The sequence below is a fragment of the Motacilla alba genome, chromosome 1A (genome assembly GCF_015832195.1).
Source record: "Motacilla alba alba isolate MOTALB_02 chromosome 1A, Motacilla_alba_V1.0_pri, whole genome shotgun sequence".
Taxonomy (NCBI): domain Eukaryota; kingdom Metazoa; phylum Chordata; class Aves; order Passeriformes; family Motacillidae; genus Motacilla; species Motacilla alba.
Genome location: NC_052031.1, coordinates 53,392,582 through 53,406,825, shown reverse-complemented (window position 1 = coordinate 53,406,825; position 14,244 = coordinate 53,392,582). Strand labels below are relative to the sequence as shown.

Genomic DNA, 14,244 nt, shown 5'->3' with positions numbered 1-14,244 from the left:
GATAGTTAAATGCAGTGTAAACCAATTTCTGAGTTTATTTGCTTTTATGCATTTGCTCTGGTTTGCAGGCTAACCTCGGTTTTGGGATGTGACAAGGACAAACACTGGACTGTGTAGATTAATGGATGTGTTTGCCACAGTTGAACATATGGTTCCTAAAGTTCAGGATGTGTAAAAATACAGAGTAAAAACACTGATGGCTTGTGCCAGGCAGACACTGCCTCTGAAGGGTGAAGCTAAATAGCATTTCTTTCCTTTCTTTTTCCTATTTGGAAAGGAGAATTGTCACAAAAGGAAAACTCTGCTCTCCCCTGAATTAAAGAGAAGGCATGCAGCAGCTGAGGGCACCATGGCTGTTAGGTGCAGGCTGCTCTTGGGGGAGAACTGTGTAATACCAACTCAAAGCATCAATATCAGGCTCTGCAGGGGTAAGATGGGCAAAGAGGTGCTCAGCACAAGCCAGTGTCAAGGGCAGAGTGACCAAGCAATGACTTGTGGTGTCCACATCAGAAATGGAGGGCTGAGATCTTTGTGTGCCAGACCCACAGTGCCTGGATGGGAATGGGGTGAGATGTCCCGGTACATCCCAGACTTGTTGGGCTGGTGCTTGGACCTCAAAAAACCTCAGCTGAGTCTGGTCAGTAGCCTGTGTTACATGAGGTGTGGAAACTGTGGGTAATTCCTCGAAGTACCAGAGTAAGCAGATCCAGGAAAGGTCATCCTGGGGCTCTTCCAGCTTCACTTGGTGGTGGGATGGTAACCAAGGATTGTGTTGGTTGGACTGACTAATTCTCTGGAGCTGTCACCAGCAGAGATATAGTGATATTCATGAAGTGAGTTTGGGTGCTAGTTATCACAGCCATGTTAGGTGCCATCTGGCTCATTTGCCAGCTTGGCCAGGACAGAGCTTGCTGGGGTTAGTCTCTCCTAGTAGTAGTGGGAGAGAGCATGGAGGCACATTGCCGTGCTTCTGTCCCTGCCTCCTTACCCTAGCAGCTCTCAAAAACCCCAAATACAAGCAGGAATTAAGTTCCTTGTTGAGTGTGAGACTGGTTGTTGCAACAGTGAAGCTTTGCTCCTTACCAGAAAACTCTGCTTTCTTTTTAATACCCATTGCAGGAAGTTGGTGCTCTTATAGCTGACTAATAAATTTATGGTTTTCTGAGACCCTCTATAAAATAAAACCTGCTGTTGGTCTGGTCTAAAGCCCATTTGAGTGAATCACATGGAGTCCCATGGATTTGTCAGTGTTTATGAATCAAGCCCTATAGCTTTCAGTATATTACAAACAGAAAACTCTGTGTTACCATTTTTTGTGAGTCACTTGCACCTAATTAGCTCTTAACAGGGGAGCAGCACCTTCAGTCAGCGCTTTTCTCCAAGGAATTACCTCTCTGCCCCTACAGAAAAGCAGCTTCTGTTCTTTCAGGCAGATTTTAATTTTTGTCATTTCTGTAGTTAACCATTTAGTGGTGACACACATTAACCTCATTCTTCTTCCATATTGTCAGGTCTGCCCCCATTTATCCAAACAGACAAGCAGCTCCACCCTGGAGGCCTGGGTCGTGGCAAACCCTTGTGCACCCCTTCCCAAACCCATGCTGCTGCAATGTTTTTGCTGCAAGCTGCTGCACAGTGTTGTTTTGTCTATATGTGCTGGGACATCTCTCTCCTCCATTGATGGAATCTGAAGGTCAAGATCATCTCCTGTTTTTCCAGAGCAAACCATTGGCAGATGGGGCTTCTGTCTCTACTGCCATCCAGAGACATGGCAGCAGGAAAGGATTTTCTACCCCTAAATTCATCCTCAGTCCATCCCCATCCACAGGTACTGGTATAAAAGGTGGGATGGATTTTTGCTTTATCCACTGTCATAACTTGTGTGCTGGGTACAAAATTTCAAAGGGTGGTAACAGGAGAGTGATTTTTCCACTGCTGAGGCTCTCTGGCACTTACTGAAAATACACAGATTGGCAATCACTCTCTTGAACTCTTAGTGCAGTCCCCAAGGGCCACGTTTCCCAACCATCACTGGCTCCCAAATAAAAAAAAATTACTGAGTTACATATTTTTTAAAACAAAACTTCTAAAGATGTGTTTGCTTTTATTTCCTCTTAAGTTTTTATGGTTTACCTATCTGTGTGACTGTAATCATCAGGGAATTGTCCTGCTTTTCCCCACCTGGTGGGTCTCACATAGTTAGGTCATCTAGATTGGAATGTCATCTAGGTAACCTCATCCCTTGTCCCAGAACATGCTGAGATTGTGAGACTTGCTTTATAATCGAAGCAGCTAACAGCAAGAGGCTCTCAGATCCCGGGTCTTCAAAATGCAGTCTGTGTTAGGAAAACCAAAATAATTTCAAAAAAAAACTTCAAGAACTTTGAGAGCACATATGAACAGGCTCCTGACAGAACAGTCAATCCTTTGTAAATGGAATTCTTGGAGATTCCCTACTTCAGCAACTGAATGATAACCAGTGTGTCTCTCAGGCACAGTCTAATTTTACAAAGTACATTCTTAAAGGCTAGTTAGGGCTTTTTTCTTCTATTCTTATTTTTGTCTGGATTAGCTTCAGGAAAGAGTGACCAGTTTGGAATGGATGAATGGATCTGCAGACATCAATTAAATTGATAAAGCAGCACAAATTATGCCCAGTGTGCAAGAAAGTCTACAACAAGTTTACTAGTCCAGCCCTCCATCATACAATTTTAGCAGTGCAAACAGGAACCTCCACAGATTTAGGATGTGCAGACAGCACAGGCTGGGTAGCTCTATCAGCCCCTTAGCAGACTGGAAACTGTTTTGCAGTGGGACATTGGAGCATGACTGTTCTGCAACAGGAGCGAAACTCCTCAGAGCAGTATTTGGATGATCATTTGGATGGAAACAAATGATACATTGAGATTATCCCTTCCTGCTCCTGCAAGATATCAGGCAGTGCTGCTTTTATTTTTGTTTGTTTATTCATGTATTTGAAAAAAAGGAAGGTGTTTCAGTGCTTATGAAAAGCCAATACCCATCAGGACTGAGAACAGCCTGAAACGATGCTGGCAAGTGCCAAGGCATTTCCTTCACCCCGCCAAAGCACCCAAGCTTTCCTGACAATAGCCCTATTCCCTCCTGTGCCCCTCCAGAGCAATGATTGAAAATTGCACGTCTGTATTGATTTCTTGGTTTTTTTTTTAATATATAGCATGTATGTGTTTTAGTCTTTATTAGCCACTATTAAAAAGTAAATGAAACAACCGACAACAAATAAAGCTTTTATTTCAAGCAGAGTTAGGTTAAACAAATGATCAGTCCTTAGCTGAAAGAGTCAATATAGCAGTTACAGAAAGCAGACCAGAAAACATAAAGAACTGCTTTAGGAGAAAAAACCAACAAAACAACAAAACACCCCGAGACAGCAGGAAACATAGAGTTATTCAATTGATCAAGTACTAGATGCCTGTGAAGGGGTCAAGGGGTACAAGACCCTGTGAAGAACAGCATTCCATTTTAAATACCCCAACTTAAGCCTGTTATATGGAAGGGAGTTTATACTGGAAAAGGCAGGATATATTGCTGTGCCTATCAGCAGTGACAGAACATAAAGAGCAGCAGTGTTTGATCAGACTTTCACAGGTAATGTAATGTTTCCATTAGGAATTAAATATAAAACTTTTTTAGGTTTTATAATGCAGAAGTAGGCAGACTTGTAACAAACAATAGTTTAGTGGATATTTGCAGCCCAAAGCAGCACTCTAAAATGATACATAGCAGTGCTATTGCTTTATGGATGAGAGGTAAACCCAGAATCTGCACACAGATCTGTGTGATCTATGCCAATGCGCAGCCCAGGACAGCGGGGTGTAATGATTTTTAAAGCTTAAAGGACAGCTTTAAATGTTTACATGAAAACCATAGCAATGGTATTGCTAATATGACTGTTTAATTTGTATATTAGTGTGCTCAATTGAAGGTGAGGGCATACATGGGATACCTTCAGGGTGAGGCGCCACCTCTCCTGTGAATTGTGTCTGCCAGAGGCTGCTCAGAGTCAGAGCAGCCTCTGGGAGGTGTGGGACAGAGATGGGAGCAATTCCCAGGTACCCAGCATGGCCCAGGGTGACACTACTGGCTGACTCCTGCACTGGGTGCTGTAGCTAAACTTCCAGAAGAACAAGCAGTGGCCATGGGAATGCTGAAGATTTGCAGGACACAGCCTTTCTGTCTGGATGTTCCCTCTCCTGTAAAAGCAGGGAAAAAAAACCAAGTACCTAAAAAGCTTTTTTTTTGTTAAATACGTAAATTATTTCAGACTTGCAAAGGAAGACTGTTGACTTTCCAGAGTGATATACAACAAAAGTACATGTGAATAATTTCCTTTAATTAAAATGTTTACATAGACCTTATTGTAACAGTTGGTTTCAGTGTTTCACAGATTTTAGGGTTAGGAGATATCCTTTAACTCAAAATTTCTTCTCCGTTGGGGATTGCATGATAGGAGACTGAACTGAGTAACATGTAGGAGAGTGGGAACCCTATGCCCATCCCTACCATTGACTCCTTTCTGTCCTGCACAGTAACAAATAGCCAAACCATGTGGCTTAGCTTCTCTCAAGATTTTTGCAGGGTATAGGGATCTTGAGACACCCAGGCTAGCTCTGAAATATATGAATGGAGTCTAGGAGTCATGTTAAGATGTGCAACATATTTCGGATGAGCTTTTTGCATGGGTCTCATTTTTTCTCATATCCAGGGTGCCAGCACAGGCATCTCTGCATAGTACTGAGCTGGATTATACAGTGACCATAATGCCTCTAGAGATCATGGAGATTGAGGAATGCTATTGGGATATGGGCTTTCTAAAACTGGATTTGGATATCCTCAATTGTCCCTTCCTGCGCTGGGAATCTTGAACCCTTAGGGTCTGCCGGGTTCCCCGACAGTTTCTGCTGGTGCACAGGAGGTTGCACAAAGCTCCTTAGATATGTAAGGGAGCAGCAGAAGCCAAAAGCATGGTGACCACAGCAAAATACCAAACATGGATGGTAACATCCAAGAGCTACTGTAGTAGTTCAGAGAAGAGATGTGAGGACCAAGGAAGAAGTGCCAGGAGAACCTGGCTGCTTTGGGGTTTGTTATTTCCATGCATGCCAAACTGGCCACTGGATCACCAGGAGTGTTTTCTTGCACTCTTTTTAAAATTTTTAAGCCTAATGATGAACTGTTTGAACCAGAATTTGACTTCAAATTGAAGTAGCTTTAAAGAATTTCTTTAATTAATCAGAATTGTATGCTAAAAAGAAGAAAAACCACAGTGAGGGCTGGAGGGTGAAACAGCAGACTGAAATAGACTGAAACCCATCAAACTGCATTTAACTTTGGGTATAGGCATGTAAATAGTAATACCGATTTCAACTGAGCTCTTGTCATGAGAGCAGCCAGCTCAATCTGGGGCTTAGTACATTGTCATTCAGATAGAGCTAGAGGAGATCCCAAAGGTAGGTATGCCTGTTGCCAGTTTATAAAAAGAAGCTTAGAAAGTTTTCTGCTCCAAATGGAGTCAGAACTGTGCAATAGATGTGCATAAAAATTAGGGCAAGGTTCTGCCTCCAAGCAAGTAATTAGCAACCCTTATAATTGGCAGGCACAGGTTACAATTCTTTAGAAGTTTTGACTTGCATTCCTCTTTGACTTTTTAAATAAATCTTTATAAGACCAATGTATTTCCTTAGGTATGTCCTTACTTTCCTCTCTAAAGATTTTCATTTATAGTTTTTAAAATATTGGCAAGTATGCAGAAGATGTAGGCTGTGCTATTGCAAAACCCAGCACAAGTCAGTACCAAGCAATTGCCATACAGGGACCTTAAATTAGAATCATAACGATCTTAGTAGTAGTTGAGCTGAATACTTGATTTCTTCCGCTGGTTGGCCATCCAGCAAAATAACAGAAAATGTATCTGAGGTGAACAAAAGATAGTGATTTCCCAATTAAAATGAAATCCAAAATTAAGGGATTATAAATTATGTTTTTTGTTCTCAGCCCAAGCTGAATGATTTTTTGTGTTATAGAAAAAATATTTTCTTGCAGGCTAGGTTTCTTTTTCCTGCCAGGGACTTTAAAATGTTTTTATTGAATAAACATTTCAAATTCTTGCCCCCTACAAATATGCCCTTTTTGATTGAAATAGTTTGTGGAATTTGTGGCCAGATTTGTTTGGCCTGAGGTGTGTTTTGAAGGAAAAAGAATCGCTGCAACGGAAATTTGCTCTACTAACTAGCACTTCTATGGTCCTTTCTGCTTCCCTGGATACTAGTTACATATTTCCACTTCACTTTGTTTTCTTTAGGGAGAAGGTGGTGTGACTCAAGTCTTTTTTAATGCAGTAATTATAGTTTTATACAGTGAGCAGAAGGATTTGGTGTGTTGCTTTCTTTGGGTACTTATATTCTCATGTATATTGCTGGCCTGGCTGGGCACTGGCACTGGCTTCTGGACCAACCATCTATAAAATCAGGCCATGTTTTGCTCAGATCAACTTAGGGCTGCTGAAGATTTCCAGCCTGTGCTCTCCTTTGATGAGGCTGCAATATTTTAGGCATTCCTTTATTTAGATTATAAACTTCAGCATGGCAGCATATCTCCATAATCACTATAAACAGTTGATAAGCTGGTGCTTCAAGGAGTTGTAGGTGCAGGCTACAAATGAAGAAGGTGGCAGTACGTTCAGGTACATAATAGCAGCTCTCAGAAAAGATAATTTCCAGTAATGATTATTTGTTACTGCTTCCATAACATGAGAGCAGAATGAGGGCATTCAATTGATTATGAAAACAAAACTTAAGAGGTGCGCTTTGTATGAAAGTGTGGCAGGTGAGAGAACTGTTTGGGAGCAGTGACATTATCCTTATTATTATTCTTGCTTTACTACAGCTTGCCTAGACATAATTAAGATTGAAAATGGAAAAAAATTAAGGTTGCTTTTCTTCCTCTGGAGTATAAAATGTCTAACAGAAGGGGAAAGCAGAATTTTTGTGAGAAGTGTTGTCCTGTTTACAGCACTGGTCCGAAGTAGATCTTTTGCTGTGTGTCAGACAGAGACTTTTGTTATTTCATGAGACTCTTAGTCAATAAACACAGTTTAGGTTTGAAGAATGTGTGACATCATATACTATACACTTCATAGAAATACTGTGGCTGGACAGGAAGCCACAGGAAGCAGATACTTTATTCCTTGATTTCTTAATAGTGCTCTGTATTCTGTTTAAGTTCTTCTCTTTGACTTGTGACTAGAGTTATTTAAGAACAAGAACCCTGATGCAGTTCTGTACAAAACCTGTGCCAAGGTAATAGGTGGACTATTTACTGGTGTTTTAAATTTGAGAGCCAAACTAGTCTTTTCCAAACTCCCATTTCTATGAGTTAGGTGTCTGGTGTCTTGAGATCACAGTCCTGAGCATAGGATGACATGATTACAAGGGTCTGATGAGAGTTGTGGGGCTGGAACGGGGCAAGGCGTGCTCCCAAATCCTGCTCAAGGATGGCTGCTGGGATGGAGGATGCACAAGCATGTCATTTATGCCAAGGGATTGTGCTCAACACTTTTTAGAGGGGTGGAACGGGAGAGTGAGTTAAGGAAACCATGGGACTCTGGAACTGATTTCAGACCCCAAAAGCAGACCGTGGTTTTGGACAATGACAATATTCAGTGTGAATTGTTCCTGCTTTTCTACAGATCCATGCCATCACTGCACATGGTGTGCACATTTGATGTTGGGCCCCATACCCAACCTGTGTGCTTCTGGCTTCATTTCCTGACAACCCTGCAGTGCTGCAGAGATGTCGTGGTTCTGAGGCTAAAGGGCTGTTTGGATGTGAAAAAACACAAGAAGGACCCTCAGGGTGCCACCAGCAGCCTGTCACTGTTGTGTAGGGCTTGCACCATGCCTTCTCAGAAGTTTTAGTACTGCTAGGCACAATGATGTGCCTGGCCCAGAGTCAAACAGACATTTTCCTCCGCAGCCCTGGCTGCATGTGAGCAGGTGTGTCTTGTGTGCCTGGGTATCTCTATTCTCTTGTCTTGTGGCATTGCTTTGGGGCTGTCACCCTGGCTGTATGATCACAAGCCTGCTAAACCATTCCTCAACCCCTAGGAAACCTGAGAATTTGTGTAATGTGGAGATTTTATCTGCATTTCATGTGGGAACATAGATTTATACTGAAATAGTTGTACCAGTTCAACATCTCATGTGAATGTGGTTACACACTGTAGGTGCAGGATCAATTTAACTTTATAGAAGCAGGAACAGAGAGCTTGGGTCTTGTAAGTGGATGTGTGTAATCAGCTTCTGCTTGCAGGCTGCCTGATAAGGCAAGATCTTAGATTTAGTCCTTCTGAAAGGACTGTGGACTTTGGGTCCACAAAGCTCTGTGGACATGTGCAACAATCTGAGTCCTGTGTATGCACTGTACAAATATATATTTAACCTCTGCAAATGTAGAATGTGTTGTGTTGGGGACACTCAGTGGCACTTAATCTGCACGTGGCTTTCCCAATGTTCCTCTCCCTCCACAGTGGCACAGGGTAGCCACTGGGACAGGCTGGTTGTCCTGTGGTTGTGCTGATGAGACACCTAAGCGGGAGCATCCTGGGATACTGCTGGAGGGCATGGAGTGATGGGGAGAAGGCTGAGATTTGGGAAGCTGCTAGGAGAAGGATAAGACCCAGGCTAAGGAGGCTGCTGCAACCATTAGCTCCAGCCTTGGAGAAGGCTGGGTCTTCAGCCTCCCTCCAGCTGTTCTCACTTCTCCCCCATTTCCATCCTCAGCCCCGTTTTTCGTGTGCTGAAGATGTATTCGTTCTGCCTCTTGTCTTTACCAGTGGTTGCTGGGGGTGGGAGGGAGGCTGGTATTTTGTTTCTAGCTCCTCCAGAAGCTCAGCTCTCATTGATACTTGCCAGGTCTGAAATGTAGCAGACACACTTTGAGCTAGTGCATACATGTCTGCGGGGGGGGGGGGGGGGGGGGTGGGTGGGTGGGGGGGGAAGAGAGCTGGTTGGTTTTGCTTTAGTAATAAAATAAAGGTCCCACTAAAATTCACCCATGGGACAAGAAACAAACATGATAAATTGCAGCCCAGAGGGTAATTCTTCTGGAAAGGTAAAATTATCTAAAAATAGCACCTTAGAATGAAAGTGCTTCATTGACAATAACTACAGTGTTGCTACGGTGATGCTGGAAAAAAATGATCATTGTTACTTAGACTGCCACAGAACTGCTCCCCCGCCCTCCCATGCCATGAATCAACTGCTAGTATTAAAATCACAGACAAATTTTGTGTTATATTTCAATTTTTTTCCTTGTCTGAATGCTTCTCTGTTCTAGTGCATGTCCCACAGACAAATGAAACACCATCAGAGGAAGGGATTGAAATAAAATTTACTGGTCAGTTCAGTGTGATCTATGTATTATGTCAGTTACAACTCAACTTCTTTCTTTATCAGAACAGCTTGCTCCAAGAGCAGGGAAGCAGCAGTCAGAACGAGATCCAAAGGTAACGGCTTCATGGGACTGTTCACAGATTATTTTTTCCAGCCTAGAGCAAGTGAAAGACATACTACTGATGAAATCCGGAGCCTTTTGTTTCAACAAGTTTCAAGTTAAACACCTCCCAGGGTAGGTGCTATCCTGCTTTGTGAGGATTATGAGAGATGAGAAAGTTGAAACTGCAAATTTCTTTTCAGAAAACATAGTTTGGCAACAGTGTTTCTTTTAGCATTCTTACCAACAGCAGAAGAGCTGGGTAATACCCTTTTGATATATTCAGCCCGTTCAGGCCCAATTTGGGGGATTTGAAATGCAACATGACTTCAAAACGTTTATGGCTCTGCAGAGACTGTATTTGCAGGCAAGTAGAGCTTGACAGTCTTTTGGGTGGCGGCTGAAACCTACTTAACCGTCTGCCTTAGGTGAAGCTAGTAAATGGCTCTGTTTATACAGCAGCTGCATCTCAAGTGCAATCCATACAGCTGGTAGCAGACCGGTTGCAATGTAGATGATATTTTAATTTCCCCATCAAATGCTGTCTGTAATTTGTGAGGCTTTCCTTAGACAAATGAAGCAACATTAAATCACACAGCAGGTACTGTGTGGTATTTCCTGCTTTCCTTGAAGAGCCTGGAGTATGCCAGTTACACTGTAGACAATGTTGTATGAATGTGAAAGAAAAATATATCCATGTTTTCTTAAAATTAATTTTAATTTCTAGCTGCATATAGAGTCTCTGACTTTGTCCATGTTGATTTTGGGCTAGAGCCATCAATATGCAGACAATTGCTTTTATGTGGCACCTAGCCTTACCTAATAAAGAAGATACAGCATCAGTCTCATGGGCTCAAGAAATTATATGATTAGACTTTTAGGGGATTTGTAGCCCTCTGAAGCTAGGAATTGAATTTTATGAAGGGTAATTTTAAGAGTGGTTGACTGGCAGTGTGGGAGGATGGAGCATTAGATGGCAAAGAAAGAGGTTTTATTAACTGTCTGTCTCTGCTTTTGCTTCAGGATAATTATTGGGCCAAACTGCATTAAATTCAGAGGAGATGGAGGCATCTGAGATTGTGTAATCTTTTTAAACAGTAACTCAAACTCTGGCTTTGCTAGCTGGAAGGTTTGGTGCTCTCCTTTGTAGCTGGTATTCCAGTGGTGAGAAAGAATAAGAATGTACAGGAAAGTGAGGCTGCATTTAGTTTTTCATACTGCATGCGGGAAGATAATGATGGGCTCTTATCACGATGTGGCACTGAGTGAAAAGATTCAATTCAGGCAGAGCATTATAGAAACATAAAGAATTTCACAATGCTTTCCTCCACATGTTTATATATAGCATATTCCTTTTGTTCGGCTTTGCACAGAGTTCAGGTATGAAAGGCTGTGTTTAGAAGGTATTATGATTCAGGTTTAAAGTGATGCTGATCCACACTCACTGAAAATAATGAAAGACTTGCTCTGACTTCATCAAGCTTCAGTTTAGGGTTATAAGGCAAGGAGCTCAGACATGAGACCTCCCTCATACACCCTAATGCTCTAACACAAATTGCTCTAGTTGATAGCTCTGACATGGAGAGCAGAATTTGCGCTTCTGAATGTCATTTAATGCAGACCTGTTTTGCTGCCTGCAAATACACAGAGGGAAACAGGTATGCCAGGGAACAGCAGAATTGGGCACAGCCACTAAGGTGATCTTCAGAAGGTGGGAGTTGTAGTGTTCAGTCCAAAAGGATCTGAATTTCAGCGGGAGCCTTGCCCAGAGGTAGGATACTAGTGGGCAGCTGCCAGGTGTGACAGTGCTTCTCTGGGAGGCAGCTTCTCCCAAGTCCTGCAGGTCTGTACAGCCCCTGGTTTGGGAAGGGGGGACGTACATCCCTCCTTCTCTTGTGCTGCACCTGCTTACATTACAGCCCTCTTTGTAATCCTGTAATGGAATTGGATCAATAGCTTTGAGAACTGAAAAACAGCATTTCAAAGTGATGTTAATTCTTGAGGAGCTGAATACTTACACAGACATATGTAGGTGTCTGCCATGGGAGAGCGAACTATGCCCTCCATGTCCAAACAGGACAGATTATGAAATTGCAGGTTTGCTGACTGTACATCAAAAGGAAGGTCACAGTGGAAACGTTTTTCTTAACCGGAAGCTTAGCTCCTGTTAGAGTTCTTGCTGGTGGGAGGTAACATTTACATGCTGGTAGAGTAAGATTCCTGGACCAGGCTTAGGTGAGGTTAATCAATCCTTCTCATTGTTTGCAGTTCATTTTACAGGGTCTGTCTTTAGTGTACAGGTACTATAAGATGATCTGTTATTTTACACAGAGGCCACTCCTGGAGTTGTCATCTCCTGGAATCATCTTAATATGGGTTACAGCTGCTGAATACTTTGCATCTGTGTGAAAATACAAAGAGATTCCACAAAGAAATTGTCTGGCATCTCTGTTCTGGAAAAAGCACAGGCTTAATGAAGAGTAGTTGTCTAGGATCTGCTTATTTTACCTCTGGCAGAGCAGTTGGCATGAATACATGCTGTGTAGTGTTAGATCCCTTGGGGATCCTTTGAAGTATGTTAAACACCATCTACATATTTCTCCTCCTTTCCTTAATGACTCGCTGAGTTTTATCAATGTATATCATTCCTTTCTCTTCTCCTTTGATGATAAGTAAGTTTGCTTAGCAAATGACTGCCCTATGATGGCCTCATAGTTCTCCTTTCTGGGCTTTAAAACTAAACATTTGTTTAAAAAATTTGTAAAAAGTACTGTGGTGTCAGCTTGAAGCTTTAAAAGCTTCGCCTGTCCTTGGATGAATATGTGTGAAGGAAAAGTAACTCAGAGGGCACAATCTGTGATTGCCTCCAGGAAACAGGCAACAAAGACTCTCTGTGAATCCAGACCACCAAAGAGTTAACTCTGAGCTTTCACAGGAGTACAAGAGAAGTATTTTTCTAAATAGCAATAGAGGCTAAAACCAGGATCAGATATTTGATGAGAAGATAAGAAATGGCATGTGAAAATCATTCCTCTGTGGAAGACTAGCACATAATCTGTGTCCTCTTTTAAGACCCAAATAAGACCTTGTTGCTAATTTTGCCTCTTCTGAGAGCTTTTTCCTCTTCTGTAGAGGTAGCAGCCTGTGGAGAAGCACCTGCAAATATGTGTAAGATGTGCCTAATGCAGAGCTGTGTGCTCACCCTGAAGTCCCGGTGTTTTTAGAACAGACAACAAAGACCCCATTGACTGCAGTGAGTTGTGTCAGTACAGGCTCCACCAAAACACATTCCAGGCTGGCTTGAGAGGCATCCTGAGCTCTTCCACCCACTTTTGAGCAGCACATGTGTATGGGGCAGCCCTGGTGTGGACAGGGTAACAGAAGCAAAGCAGGTGAGAGTGAAGTGCCTTAAACAGTGGCTCTCAGCCTTAGCCCATGTGCCTACCTCCATTTGTCTATCTCCATTATCATCCACCCTCTTTAGCTATTTCAAGTAATGGCAGGCTGAGGGCAAGTGAGGGGCACTGAGGCATGACCTAGCTCCCCATTACCCTGAGGCTGATGTGTTTCTTTCTTTAAAAGACCCTCCCAGGCCCTGTGTTTCTGATTCACTTCCTGCAGTAATTACCATGGCTCATGTTAAGGGCTTGTAATATCCAGTGCATAAATTCTGCTGTGGCAGAATCATTGCATTTTATAGCCACTGGATTAAACTAATCTGTTGTGTTATGCTGAGAACTCAGAAAGTAAGAGGGACTCTTTCATACATTACAACCTTATTTAATAGAGCTTATCTAAAAGTTACTAGAGGCTCTTATAAAACAGTGACCATGAAAGCACTGGTCTGCCGTATATTCATGTGATGTGCAGTGCTTACACTGCAGTTAGTGGCGATCGAGGAATGAGTAATCGGATGTCCTTGGGAGTGATCTCAGCCTTGGCCTGAAAAACAGTGGCCTCTCCCAAAATGAGATGTGGATATGTTAATTGCTGATCTTTTAACAGCTCCGTCCACTGCACTAGATAAGTCCCGGGTGTGTGAAATATCATCCATTTGTCTCGTGTTTCAGCAACTGAATTCGTGTAACAGAGAACTTCCATGGGCTGCAGGCTGAGATTTTATCTTCTCTTCAGCATCAGTTCAAATGATTCTTGAGTCCTTGGCCACACACAAAACCTGCCCTTCTGGGTGTAGTGGCAAGTAGAAGCTGGGGCAGCAGGCCCACCTGGAAATATATTCAGGTACACCTTTGCTTCCAGATGCTGACTGGCCCTCTCTACAGCAAGGGTCCTGCAAGCACAAGAATATCCTGCTCTCAAGCATGGATATTCTTCTCATTTTGCTTCAGGATCTTTTGCTATTCAGCATGCCCAGAAATACAAACAGGACCTCAAGAGCTACTTGTGGAAGCCCAGGAGACTGGGTGATTTTCCCCAACAAGGCATTGTTGTGTCTGGTGCTCTATGTGATGTACACATGAGGATGTACTATCTCTAGTAAAGTTATGCAGGTTGTCTACTCAAAATCAGCCTCAGCTGAGCAAGGCAGCCAGTGACCTGAGCTAACTTAGCAACAGAGGCTTATTTGTAGTGATCAACGTCATCATAGACTGTTCTGTTGTCTTGGATGTGACTTTAGCTTAATAAAAACACTCAATAGGAGTAGAGCTATTGCTCAGGTTTTCAGCTGTGGCTTTGTAATTCAGTGTATAT

General features: G+C 42.6%; 1 protein-coding gene across 2 annotated transcripts in view; it reads left to right on the top strand.

The window, feature by feature from the left end:
- CHST11 (carbohydrate sulfotransferase 11) overlaps positions 1-14,244 on the top strand; it is a 159,339-nt gene that overhangs the window by 111,138 nt on the left and 33,957 nt on the right. The gene's annotated exons all lie outside the window — the stretch shown is intronic.